This window comes from Entelurus aequoreus, linkage group LG13 (genome assembly GCF_033978785.1).
Source record: "Entelurus aequoreus isolate RoL-2023_Sb linkage group LG13, RoL_Eaeq_v1.1, whole genome shotgun sequence".
In the NCBI taxonomy this organism is placed as follows: domain Eukaryota; kingdom Metazoa; phylum Chordata; class Actinopteri; order Syngnathiformes; family Syngnathidae; genus Entelurus; species Entelurus aequoreus.
The window spans coordinates 69749824-69764531 of record NC_084743.1 but is presented as its reverse complement, the minus strand read 5'-3'; the positions used below and the strand labels follow the sequence as shown (position 1 = coordinate 69764531).

The following is a 14708-nucleotide window of genomic DNA, read 5'->3' as shown; positions in this document are numbered from 1 at the left end:
CTCTGCTCTCATGAAACATCTTAACTGCATATTCCAGATACTTGAACTTTTTGTTTAAAGTAACTCGATAATTACTTCACCTAGTAATTGATTACATTATTTTACTTTAGTTTTGTAAAATTAATTGATTACTTTTTAAAAGCAATTTCCCAAATGCTGGCGGGGGGAGTGTATTGCCAGCTCTTTTAGGGTGAGGCTTGTTCTGTTGTCTTTGCATTCATTTTTGTAACAGTTATTTGCAAACGTTTCCAAAAAGCTGGAGAAATGATGAAGACTGCATGTTCAAAGACAAATGCTAAGGATCATGTGTGATTATGTTTAAATCCTGTCCCATGTGTCTATTAGTACAGGCAACAAATGGTAGCTATTTATAAACATGACAATTAAGGGTCACAGTTCAAAAATTTCATATTCATATTTCATGATCTCAGACCCCGTCAGTTAAAGGTTTGACCCTTCCTTTTTTCTTCTTTTAAATCAATAATGTTGCATTACACTGTCCCTGCCTAATCATTTTAGACAAATATAAATGTGAAAACAAATGCTTAAATGTAATTTAAGATTTTTTAGAATTGCATATAAACCCTTTTAAAATAGTTTTTCTTTTAAGCTTATTATATATATATATATATATATATATATATATATATATATATATATATATATATATATATATATATATATATATATATATATATATATATGTATATGTATATATATATATATATATGTATATATATATATATATATATATATATATATATATATATATATATATATATATATATATATATATATATATATGTCCTGTTTCATGAGGGGTTTCCTCAATCATCAGGAGATTTTTAATTTAAACTATACACAAATATATACATATACACACACATATATATATATATATATATATATATATATATATATATATATATATATATATATATATATATATATATATATATATATATATATATATATATGTATGTGCATGTATATATATATATATATATATATATATATATATATATATATATATATATATATATATATATATATATATATATATATATATATATATATATATATATATATATATATATATATATGTAACATATCAGCATGCACAATATGATTTTTTAGCTTTTTTGCATCTTTATTGAGCTTGTCTGAAATCTATGTGTCCAGAGAAAAACAGTCCGACCAGAACTCTCTAATAACTAAAGTTCCTTGGGTGAATAATGTAAAGTCACTACACCAGTATGTTTTAGCCCTTTCATGGCAAGTTTACTGACAGATATAAGTAAGAACTTTAAACTACTTTATATTAGAAATGGCAACAGCAGAGGATGAATGTCACACAACAAGAAGATAGAGAAAAAGAAGAAGCTTATCGACTACGCGGTCGTCAAGGACTACAAAGGCGGACTCGCGCAAATTTTCAGGGCTTATGCAGGTCCCAAATACAATTTAGCAGGTACCAGAAGGTAAGAAACGTTGCTTTTGAATAATATTGCAAAACAAAACGTCAGATAATGTCTTACCTTATACACACACCATAATAATTCTCGTATGTTGAAGCACAGTACAATCCATCAAGCGGTGCGGCTTCATAGCTTACCAAAGTCGTATTAAAACATTTTGATAGATTTTTGAGCGCCGTGTGTAATGTTCTATATTTTCAATGGAACATATACAATTTTGATGTTTACTTGAGTCATATTGCAATCTACACGTATCTCTTATGTGTGACTGCTATCATATTGCAGTCTACACGTATCTCTTATGTGTGACTGCCATCTACAGGTCACACTTATCATTTCACCATGTACCAAATAAAATAGCTTCGAGGTCGGTAAGCACAACCAAAATGATTCCGTACATTAGGCGCACCGGGTTACAAGGCGCATTGTTCGAATTTTGAGAAAATTAAAGGATTTTAAGTCCGCCTTATAGTCCAAAAAATACGGTATATTTCCTATATCATGCGTTTGGATCATCAGATTGCAATTCTATATCGCAGAAAAGATGTTACAGATTATACATTTGCGCTGGTTGGTCAACAGCATCACACACGGGTTGGAGAGTATACTGTAATAACGTGCATGCCAGTAGTACACACAACAACCTAACCTAACCTAACCTAACCTAACCTAACCTAACCTAACCTAACCTAATAGGCGGTCTTAGTAGATCACACGCGCAACACGCCCACTAATAGTTCGAACAATTTTATAATGCACACTTTGTTTGGCGCGTGGTATTTGGATCTCAGTAGATCAGGCTCATACTTTATTGTATTAAAAGACTGGTAATAGTATCCTAGTGATCAAAAGAAAAGGACAGTGCAAAAGGACAACATGTAAAAAAGGGGGGGTGGGTGGCCCATGTCCACAGGTAGGTTATTTCTCTCTGTAAACATATGTATCCATTTGTCCCGTGGGTGCGTCCCTTTGGCATCCCTTCGGCAGTGGCTGGGTCACACCTCCATTAGGGGCTTTGTCACAGTGATTAATAGCTCCTTCTATCATCTTTAATTCACTCCCTGATGATGGCGGTCCTGCTCGCTGCTCGGGGTAATCGTGTGATGTATGAGCGCGCTCAACACCTCATGGCAGAGGTGAAAATCATTCCACCCATGCAGATAGCGGGCCCGCAAACAAATGTTTTCCTTCTTAATAAAAATTAATGAATGTGGCGTCAAGTGCAAATAGTTGACTAAGGGGAATGTCTGCGTCTACCTGGTTATACAACACTCATTGAAATAATGGGAAGCTAAAATGACTTCATGGTCATAACCATTATATTTTATTGCATTTCATCATACATGTTCCTTATTATTACTACTGTATTATTTTTCACTGTCACACAGAAATGCAGCAAAAAACACACGTATATTGTATTCGATACAACGTGGGACTGATCTACTAAATGTTTGTGTATTTAAATGCCTACTGAAACCCACTACTACCGACCACGCAGTCTGATAATTTATATATCAATGATGAAATCTTAACATTGCAACACATGCCAATACGGCCGGGTTAACTTATAAAGTGCAATTTTAAATTTCCCGGGAAACTTCCGATTGAAAACGTCTATGTATGATGACGTTTGCGCGTGACGTCAATGGTTGAAGCGGAAGTATTCGGACACATTGTATCCCAATACAAACAGCTCTGTTTTCATCGCAAAATTCCACAGTATTCTGGACATCCGTGTTCGTGAATCTTTTGCAATTTGTTTAATGAACAATGGAGACTGCAAAGAAGAAAGCTGTAGGTGGGATCGGTGTATTAGCGGCTGGCTGCAGCAACACAACCAGGAGGACTTTGAGTCGGATAGCAGACGCGCTATCCGACGCTAGCCGCCGACCGCATCGATGATCGGGTGAAGTCCTTCGTCGCGCCGTCGATCGCTGGAACGCAGGTGAGCACGGGTGTTGATGAGCAGATGAGGGCTGGCGTTGGTGGATAGCTAATGTTTTTAGCATAGCTCTGTCGAGGTCCCGTAGCTAATTTAGCTTCAATGGCGTCGTTAGCAACAGTATTGCTAGGCTTCGTCAGGCGGTACAGCATTTACCGTGTGGTTACAGGTCCAGAGTTTGGTAGTATTGTTGATCTTCTGTCTATCCTTCCAGTCAGGGGCTTATTTATTTTGTTTCTATCTGCATTTAAGCACAATGCTATCACGTTAGCTCCGTAGCTAAAGTGCTTCACCGATATATTGTTGTGGAGATAAAAGTCACTGTGAATGTCCATTTCGCGTTCTCGACTCTCATTTTCAAGAGGATATAGTATCCGAGGTGGTTTAAAATACAAATCCGTGATCCACAATAGAAAAAGGAGAAAGTGTGGAATCCAATGAGCCCTTGTACCTAAGTTACGGTCAGAGCGAAAAAAGATACGTCCTGCACTGCACTCTAGTCCTTCACTCTTACGTTCCTCATCCACAAATCTTTCATCCTCGCTCAAATTAATGGGGTAATCGTCGCTTTCTCGGTCCGAATTGCTCTCGCTGCTGGTGTAAACAATGTGCAAATGTTCAACCTGTGACGTCACGCTACTTCCGGTACAGGCAAGGCTTTTTTATCAGCGACCAAAACTTTATCGTCGATGTTCTCTACTAAATCTTTTCAGCAAAAATATGGCAATATCGCGAAATGATCAAGTATGACACATAGAATGGATCTGCTATACCCTTTTAAATAAGAAAATGTCATTTCAGTAGGCCTTTAAAAAGGTGCAAACTTGATGGCACACGCAAATCTAATCTACTAGATTACTGTGCTAAAGATTGAGTCCCTTAAATTATCAAAATAGCAAGCACAATCCATTTAGCGTGTCTGTCTTCATGAATATGCAGAATATAGATTAGACACGGGCAATTATTTTGACTCGGGGGCCACATTGGTGGGTAAAAATGTGTCTGGGGGCCAGTAATTGTGTGTGCAATATTATTACAATGCCAGACCACCACTTTGTAGTATTAACTATGAACAATAAAACCCTGAATATTAAGAACAAACGAACATCCCACCTCTTTACGACCATTTTGTGATCGATCTTGTACAATAAAGCAAAATGCAACAAAAATGCAACAAAAATGCAACAATCATGGTTAGTTTAGTCTTTATTTGAAGGGACAATGTACAGAAACATTAAGCTCAAAGACAGATATGTTCTGTACCAGATTATAGCTAAATAGCTAATTTCCATCTGCAGTCCCTGGCTACCTAAATTAAAGGGATACAAAAATCATGCAATAAAAATTATGACAATAAAATCATACATAAGTATTAAGAAAAAGGTCATAAAATGCCCTTTCATGGACACATACTTAATATACAATACAACCACACCTCATTTACATCATCACACAAAGACAATCATGGTGACACATGAATGCAAAGGACACAAAAAAACACCCACAGATCCATACAATCATAATCCATGTAATATCACTTTTCTGCAGAACAGAACTTTGTTGTAGAAATCTGCAACCGTGTCCCTCCCTGACAAGACGGCTGCTGTAAACAAGCCCCGCCCACTCTGCTTCTTGTCTCGTCTGCTTGGAGGTGCTCTGATGCAGATTACAGTAATAACCTGAAAATCACTCAAAAGCACAAATTCAAGGCATTGGAATACTCTATAGTTCAAGACTTACGGTAATTTGAAAAATGCACAGCACATCGTATTGGCGGCTACAGTTTTGCAATCAATTCGCACTGCAGTGTGATTTTTTTAAGGCTAAAACCGTTTTGTATCTTTGCTTAGAGTTTGAAAACTATTTGCAAACTGGCACACTTCTGCAGAAATGACTGCACCGTGGTCAGAAGGAGGTCATCCCTGATATATGACGGACAGGAAGAACCTTCTGTGCTCATTGTTAACAATTGACAAAAATATTAGACATTTCGTCGGTCCAGCAAATACCCTTTTAGCTAATGAATAACTTGAGGGATGATTTAGAGACAGCAGACACACAAAAGATCAATACACCTGCTATATTAGAAGAAGAAAAAATATTGCAACATGCATATTCTTGCCTTTGGATCATGTCAGTACATTGTGCCAGCCGTTTCTCAGAGCGCACCTTCGATGTGCTAAAATGTTAATTCCATCTTGTGGCATTCTGCAATGCCAAAAAGATGTGGTGAAGATTAAAGTTTGTTATTTGTTTCAAAACATATAAATACTAGAGGTTGGAGCATGACAATTTGGATGTGAAGGTAGGGTGTTCTGCACCACTTTGTCAATTGTTATCAATTATGTCTTAGTAGTAGTAACATCTGCAACATGCCTACTAATAGTACACACATTTTTTTGGTTTATGCATGCTACTTAGCACTTATTTGGGAAGTATATCAGATGAGTAGATCAGGCACTTTGTGGCTTATGTTTTAGTTGCAATAGTTTTTATTTATTACACTGATTAATAGTGATGTGCGATACCACTGATTTTTTTTCCAATCTGATACAAAGTAAAATTAAGGCTGGTATCAGCGATACCGATTCGATACTTTATGCATATACGTATACCTAAAGTGTCTGCTAAAATTTTAAAAGTTGTGTATTTTCATTATAACATATCCAAAATAAACCACAGCATAATTGTAAGAAACATTTGTAAAACAATTGGAATGCAATGAGAAAAATCAGAATAAAAACAACAAAACAAGAATATACTTCGTAATATGTAACATAACGTGTCTTTAAATATATATATTTTATCTATTTTTTGCATTTTTTAAAACAACACAAAATATCCAAATGGCCCCCTCATACTTGACTTTTCAGTATGCGGCCATTGGTAGAAAAAGTTTAGACACCCCAGATCTAAAATGTAAGAACCCTCAAAATTAAAAATAAAAAAAAAAAAAAATAAAAAAAAAAAAAAAAAATAAAAAATATATATATATATATATATATATATATATATATATATATATATATATATATATATATATATATATATATATATATATATATATATATATATATATATATATATATATATATATATATATATATATATATGTGTGTGGGAAAAAATCACAAGACTATTTCATCTCTACAGGCCTGTTTCATGAGGGTTTCCTCAATCTCCAGATGATTGAGGAAACCCTCATGAAACAGGCCTGTAGAGATGAAATAGTCTTGTGATTTTTTCCCACACACACATATTACGCTCTACCACGGTATCGGGCACTATTTTTATTTTATTGTTTTTATTTATTTATTTATTTATTTTTTGGATAATCTAATTAAGACATATATATATATATATATATATATATATGTATATATATATATATATATATATATATATATATATATATATATATATATATATATATATATATATATATATATATATATATATATATATATATGTATATATATATATATATATGTATATATATATATGTATATATATATATATATATATATATATATATATACATATATATATATATATATATATATATATATATATATATATATATATATATATATATATATATATATATATATATAAAAAGGAAAACAATCGGTATGTAAAGAGAAAATGCTGAAATGATCTAACTAATAATTAATAATAATATACTTAGTCACCGATAATACAAAGCTGACAAAATATCTGTTTTGAAATAGAAAACTAATGTAGCCCCCGCATACTTTGACTTTTCAGTATGCAGTTTGAACATTCCTGAAATAAAGTTTTGCTATTTTGATTTAAGAATCGATATTAAAGCTTAGAGAACTGGTATCGATATGTCAGTATTGATATGCACATCACTACTGATTATAATCCCAAATATACCGTAATTTACACTTGAGGTGTGTCGGAAAAGTTTCAGGACCCGTGTCACAGAAGATACATTTCAGGTCCAAACAACATGTTTTCCCTTTCGAAATAATCCCCCTGCAGTTTCGCGGGGTGGTCTTCATGGCCATCTTTATGCTATCCACATCTTAACAATGGGTCTCTTTGATAACCCCCTTGAGCTTTGGAAAAAGGAAAAATCAGATCAGGGTGAGTAGGGAAGTTGCTTTCCTGCCACAACTCTCGCCTCTGTGGTGTTGTATACCACACAGAACCAGACCACACATACGGTATGGCGGCATGCAAGGAGAGATGTCAGAGGAGGCGTGTAAACGGTGACTGAACTGCGACCAAGGGCTTCAGGACCTTGCTCAAGGGCTGGTCTTGAACCCCGGTCCTTACAGACTGAGCTATTACCACCCTTGAGCTACTCTCTTTGACTCATCAATCATCTGCAAACTCAAACTAACGTATTTTCTTTCAGCTAACGTTTACCTTACATATACAGTATACACATGGATGTTTATGAACTGAAATGCTCTTGTTGAGTCCAGCGGGCCGAGGAAATTTCTGGTCTAAATCAAATCTAAACTCGGAGACCAACGTTAGCGGGGAAACGTCAAGGGATAAACTGCAATGGGGGGATACAGTTACCTGTAAAAGCTCTTGTCCCTCTACCATATGGTAAGCTTCACATCCAGGCCTTTAACCTTGTTACATGCAGTCGCACAGTGTGTTGAAAATCATTATACCGACTTCTTGAGACCCATTGGGTTTCATGCTGCAGTCTGCATTTTTTTCTTCTTCTTTCGGTCCATTGAATACCTTCCTAAATATGCCAAAGTTGTATCTGACAAGCGTCGATGCAGTAGTCAGTCTTCCAAGGAGCATGATTTATCAAAAGTGAGTCTTTCAGCTGAGTTTAGGACCACCTGTGGCAAATCACGGTGATCCTTCCAGTCATTCAGAAGAACAGTTACTTCATGGTCGCTGAACAAGTAATGCATGTGTATCTTTGTGCGGATCAAAGGTTCATGGCTTACAGCACAGTGAGGCACTGTCACATCAGCAGTCATTCAGGAATGTTCCTGAGCCCAGGGATGGGTTGCTGAGCCTCATTAGCAGAACCCCTTCACTCCGCGGCCTGTCAGCCTGCGTTAGCCACAGCCCACCACAGATGCACGCCAGGGAGCGGCAGCTTCCCGTGGATCATTTCCGGATTTGAGTATCTCCTTCTTCGTTTATGGGACACCTGCTTAGCAGTCGGTTGTGTGTCTCTAGGATTTAGGTACATGATTCAGTCTTTTGCCCTTCAAAGTTCAAGTGAAACTGGTTTGTTAATCACTTAAAGGCCTACTGAAATGAAATGTTCTTATTTAAACGGGGATAGCAGGTCCATTCTACGTGTCATACTTGATCATTTTGCGATATCGCCATATTTTTGCTGAAAGGATTTAGTAGAGAACTTCGACGATAAAGTTCGCAATTTTTGGTCGCTGATAAAAAAGCCTTGCCTGTACCGGAAGTAGCGTGACGTCACAGGTTGTGGAGCGCTTCACATCTGCACATTGTTTACAATCATTCCCACCAGCAGCGAGAGCGATTCGGACCGAGAAAGCGACGATTACCCCATTAATTTGAGCGAGGATGAAAGATTTGTGGATGAGGAAAGTGAGAGTGAAGGATTAGAGGGCAGTGGAAGCGATTCAGATAGGGAAGATGCTGTGAGAGGCGGGTGGGACCTGATATTCAGCTGGGAATGACTAAAACAGTAAATAAACACAAGACATATATATACTCTATTAGCCACAACACAACCAGGCTTATATTTAATATGCCACAAATTAATCCGCATAACAAACACCTCCCCCCTCCCGTCCATATAACCCACCGATACAACTCAAACACCCGCACAACACACTCCATCCCACAGCCCAAAGTACCGTTCACCTCCATAAAGTTCATACAGCACATATATTTCCCCAAAGTTACGTACGTGACATGCACATAGCGGCACGCACGTACGGGCAAGCGATCAAATGTTTGGAAGCCAAAGCTGCATACTCACGGTAGCGCGTCTGCTATCTAACTCAAAGTCCTCCTGGTTGTGTTGCTGCAGCCGGCCGCTAATACACCGCTTCCCACCTACAGCTTTCTTCTTTGCTGTCTTCATTGTTCATTAAACAAATTGCAAAAGATTCACCAACACAGATGTCCAGAATACTGTGGAATTTTGCGATGAAAACAGACGACTTAATAGCTGGCCACAATGGTGTCCCAATATGTCCGCTACAATCCGTGACGTCACGCGCGAACGTCATCATACCGAGACGTTTTCAGCAGAATATTTCGCGGGAAATTTAAAATTGCACTTTACTAATCTAACCCGGCCGTATTGGCATGTGTTGCAATGTTAAGATTTCATCATTGATGTATAAACTATCAGACTGCGTGGTCGGTAGTAGTGGGTTTCAGTAGGCCTTTAATTGGACCATGTTACACCTCTGTTACATTTGCCTACCAACAGAAACAGTCCGATTCCTATTTTTATGTAACAAATGATGTAGTGAAGACTTTAAAAAAGGTCAATCAATCAATCAATCAATGTTTACTTATATAGCCCTAAATCACAAGTGTATCAAAGGGCTGCTGCACAAGCCACAACGACGTCCTCGGCTCAGATCCCACATCAGGGCAAGAAAAAACTCAACCCAATGTGATAACAAATATTGCAGTCTAAAACACAACATTTGGCAATTTGGCAATATAAACGAGTATCACATAATTCTAGTTGCATATTACTAACAGACACAAAGTATCCAAGGCAAAAGTCTATTGGAAAGTATCCAGTAACAAACGTGTCTGCATCATGGAACTTACTGCATCATTAGCATGAGGTACAAGGTGTCGCAAAAAAACACATTTACCTCTCCACTTCAACATAAAGACAGCATAAGTTAATTCCAGACAGTTAAAACAAAAATAGGTTAGCGTTTTTCATACATACCATTGTTCACTGTTTGAATAATTTCACTTAATTTCACCGATTCCGTTCATAACTTTTATGGACAGAATTTCTGGGTGCAGTCAAGTCGTTGAGGGGATCCGGTTTGGTGGCTTCAGGATTAGGTCTCTGCTTTTTGCAGATGATGTGGTCCTGATGGCTTCACCTGGCCAGGATCTTCAGCTCTCACTGGATCGGTTCGCAGCTGAGTATGAAGTGACTGGGATGAGAATCAGCACCTCCAAGTCCAAGTCCGTGGTTCTCGCCCGGAAAAGGGTGGAGTGCCATCTCAGGGTTGGGGAGGAGACCCTGCCCCAAGTGGAGGAGTTCAAGTACCTAGGAGTCTTGTTCACCAGTGAGGGAAGAGTGGATTGTGAGATCAACAGGCGGATCGGTGCGGCGTCTTCAGTAATGCGGACGCTGCATCGATCTGTTGTGGTGACGAAGAAGCTGAGCCGGAAAGCAAAGCTCTCAATTTACCGGTCGATCTACGTTTCCATCCTCACCTATGGTCATGAGCTTTGGGTTATGACCAAAAGGACAAAAGATCACGGGTACAAGCGGCCGAAATGAGTTTCCTCCGCCGGGTGGCGGGGCTCTCCCTTAGAGATAGGGTGAGAAGCTCTGTCATCCGGGAGGAACTCAGAGTAAAGCCGCTGCTCCTCCACATCGAGAGGAGCCAGATGAGGTGGTTCGGGCATCTGAACGCCTCCCTAGGGAGGTGTTTAGGGCACGTCCAACCGGTAGGAGGCCACGGGGAAGACCCAGGACACGTTGGGAAAACTATGTCTCCCGGCTGGCCTGGGAACGACTCGGGATCCCCCGGGAAGAGCTGGACGAAGTGAGAGGAAAGTCTGGGTTTCCCTGCTTAGGCTGTTGCCCCCGCGACCCGACCTCGGATAAGCGGAAGAAGATGGATGGATGGATGTCACTTAATCAAGCCTTTTCTAACATTCCACATTACAAAATAAAGAAAGTATGTATAATTTGTGATGATACCTACCTGATCAATATCGGTATCGGCCAATACGCAAGGATATAATATCGGTATCGTAAAGTTATATTGGGACACCCATGACAGAAACCTAATACAGTAGAAAGAGGATTCATATCTCCCCATTCTTTGCTGGTTATCTGATACAGGAAACGTGACGAATTTGGGGCGTGCACTATCCATCCACTTTATCCGCCAGATGACAGCGGAGTGTTGACTATCTTAAAATGTTTTTTCCGTCAATTCCAGCTTTGACCACAGCATCAGTTGCTATGTAGGGTGGCGCTTTCTATCATTTTTAGCAGACTGCATTGCAAAACGATTGCTCTCACGGGAGATCCACCCAGGAACGGGGCCATATGAATCCCTTCAATACTATGTAGACATTCTTGGATAAGTTTGTTGAGACAAAACTTGCAGAGAACCTTGACCTCAAACAATCAAACCTCTGTGGGAGCAGATATTATTGGGGAAGCGTCAGTGACCTTTGATCTAACAAATATTCTGCAGATGCAAACTCTAATAAACTATGTCCTGCATGCTGTTGAGTAGGATAGAGTACTGTGGTTCTCCCTGTAAGTAGTTCTTCCATCGTATTTTACAATGCAAATATGTCCAAACATAATATGTTTGATTTGTGCATAACGTATTACATTTTCATGGCACATTTCTCCAACATACTTGTCAACAAATCTTGTTGTATACAACTCTACACGCCCCCAAAAAAGGAAATATGAAAAATGTTCATGCGTCATGCTGATTTTCTACGTCCTGTTTCACGATATTCGTAATGAACCCGTCTGTGCTTCCTTCTGTTTTCACCGTATGACAAAGAACGCGTGCAGGAAAGGGAAATATAAAACAGTCAGAGCAGTACAATGCCGACTTACCCCATCTCACTTGCCCTGGCATCACCCCATCTCGATGCAAAAATCAAAACAAAAAAACGTAGATCCTGTTTCATAAGTGTTTGTTTTTAAACTGGCGCTTTTTCACATCTCAGCATTGTCTTCGGAACGCAGCGATTAGGAGAAAGAAATAAAAACATTTACCTTACAAAGACGGAGCTCTCGTCACTCATTAGTAATTAGCTCACTTAACGTACCATTAACATGGACAAACAAGTTAAAATTATATTGTAACGATTATCATATATTTCTGATTTATAACTACAAAAGACTTACAAAATTAGCGTGTAAAATAAAAATGATCAAAATAATATACATCTTAATGAGATTCCCGAGTCATTTAATGACATAATGAGCATGAGCAGTCATGTGATCCCTTCAATAATAACAACACTATACTCACGGCAGACTTCATGAGAGACAAAAAAGACTACTTTGGGACCAATTATGACCCAGAACCGTATATTTGTGAGCCTGAATATAATGAGGATCATCATGTAGCAGACATTTTAAGTGTTAAACAAAGTATAAAACAATCACTTACTGTACAATGTCTGCTCTCACTGGAATGCCGGTTGATGGGATTTTCATATCTTCCTCTTTATATGAAGAATCAGTGATAGGCAAAATTCTTGGAAAATGTAGTAAGCTATGATACAAGTTACTCTCAATTAAATATAGCTAAGCTACATGGAAAGCTATCCTCGGGGAATTGTAGCAAGCTATCACAACTGACTGGGACATTCGAAAGTTCTCTTGTCGTCTGAGAAGTGTTGTATCCCAAATAGCTGCAATCGCTTTCTCTTAAGGTATTCATGTGTGATTTCCACAAGCGTCTGTACATGCGTAAGAATTAGAAACACGGGCATGTCTTGATGACTCCCCTCCATCTTTCCGGTGGTTAGCTCCGGTTGTTATGTAGCTGGCTGTGGCGTGGTCTTTCTGACTTCACTTCCTCTCCGAACTCCGTTTGTAAACGATCAATGAGTCTATACAAAGCTAAGAGCAGGAGATTCAAGAAATACACGGCGCACTTACTTGTGTAAAACATTTTACAAGGACGGGAACCTTAAACGATGGTTTAGTGTGGCTGACACGATGCTTAGGCTAAATAAATATTTGTTTATGGGGTTATCCGGCTTAGTGTAGACATAGCCTTAGTTCTGTGATGTAGCTCTTAACTCAAAACACACATATCTCAAATCATCAATGTCTTCACACTCACCTTCTTCCTTCTCATGGTTGGAAAACAAAGGTATGTCCATCTCTAGCTATACGCTAATGCTAGCGAGTAGAAATGGATGTTTTGGTTGGATCTGACGTGGTTCACCGTGGCATTTTCTAAGCCCATTAATGGCGGGGATGCTTGTAACTCAAATTTTTTGCAACTTAAAGTATAACAAATAGCCGAGTTGAGGTACCACTGTATCTAGTCATTCTTTGCTGTTCTCGGTCCTCACATAGACTGTTTTGTGTCTTACTTACGCAGATGACGGAGATGAAGAGTTCGCCCTTGAACCTTCAGACATCTTAGCCGATTCTTGTGGCACAGAAGGTGAACCTCTGCAATTTCCAGCCTCGGCGGAGGAGCCAACATCCCTTTTGCTGTCTGAAGATGACTGCTCACCTCAGAGGCCTTCATCCTTCCCACACCCGAGCATCTTCTTAAACCAGGAGGACTTGGCCATTCCTCTGGACTTTGAATTACGTGAGTCAGATGCTTTCGGCGGTACGGCGGGCATCTGGAGTCGCAGGAGCATTTACGTCGGCGAGCGCTTTGGACCATACCTTGGAGAGCGAAGACCTTCCCTTAGAGATCCAACTCAAGGCTGGGAGGTAGGAAAATAGTTCCATCTAAAAGTCTGAAGGGTAAATGTTACCTAAAGTCTACTGCAGGGACTTTTCATTCATGATTCACTGAAATATGTTCGTAAATGCGTGACGTCTTCATCCTGTATTTAAAAGTTGCAGTAGCTCCTTGGCTAGTGTTCACAACAGCATTGACTCGGGTTGAACATTGTTTGAATTTGAACGATTCCGATTCTGGTTCCTCGTTTCGATTCTGGTTCCCAACGATTGTCAATTATTTTACGAGGCAGTGTAAACAAAAATAACTATTACTTTCTTACACGGACGGCTATTTCTAAGTAGTACGTAAATGACCTTGAATACAGATGTAATGCCATAAATTATAGTTTATATATGTTTATGCATTAGAGGTAGAAATGTTCCAATCAGGGTTGTATGCTTCTGATTCCGATCATCCATGAGTGATATTGTCCGATACCAATCTCACTGCAAATTATTTGCCACCTGCCAAAGTTTTGAAATTTTGTTTATAGACTTTTCCCTAGTTTTAAGGGCTGTTTACTTATTTTTATTCATAATCTTAATTTTAGCAAGTGTAATTATATTTTGTTTATTCTAGTTAAGAATATTTTTTTTTAGAAAATAACTATTTAAATAAGATGTTTTGTTT

The 14708-nt window shown here is 38.2% G+C and overlaps 1 protein-coding gene across 4 annotated transcripts in view; it reads left to right on the top strand.

Annotated features, from left to right (window-relative positions):
- The window catches only part of mecom (MDS1 and EVI1 complex locus), a 388765-nt gene that overhangs the window by 66095 nt on the left and 307962 nt on the right, over positions 1 to 14708 (top strand). For all 4 annotated transcript variants that reach the window (XM_062068346.1, XM_062068340.1, XM_062068345.1 and 1 more), the window contains exon 2: positions 13719 to 14065. The gene's annotated coding sequence lies outside the window, so the exon portion shown is untranslated. The remainder of the gene's footprint in view (positions 1 to 13718; positions 14066 to 14708) is intronic.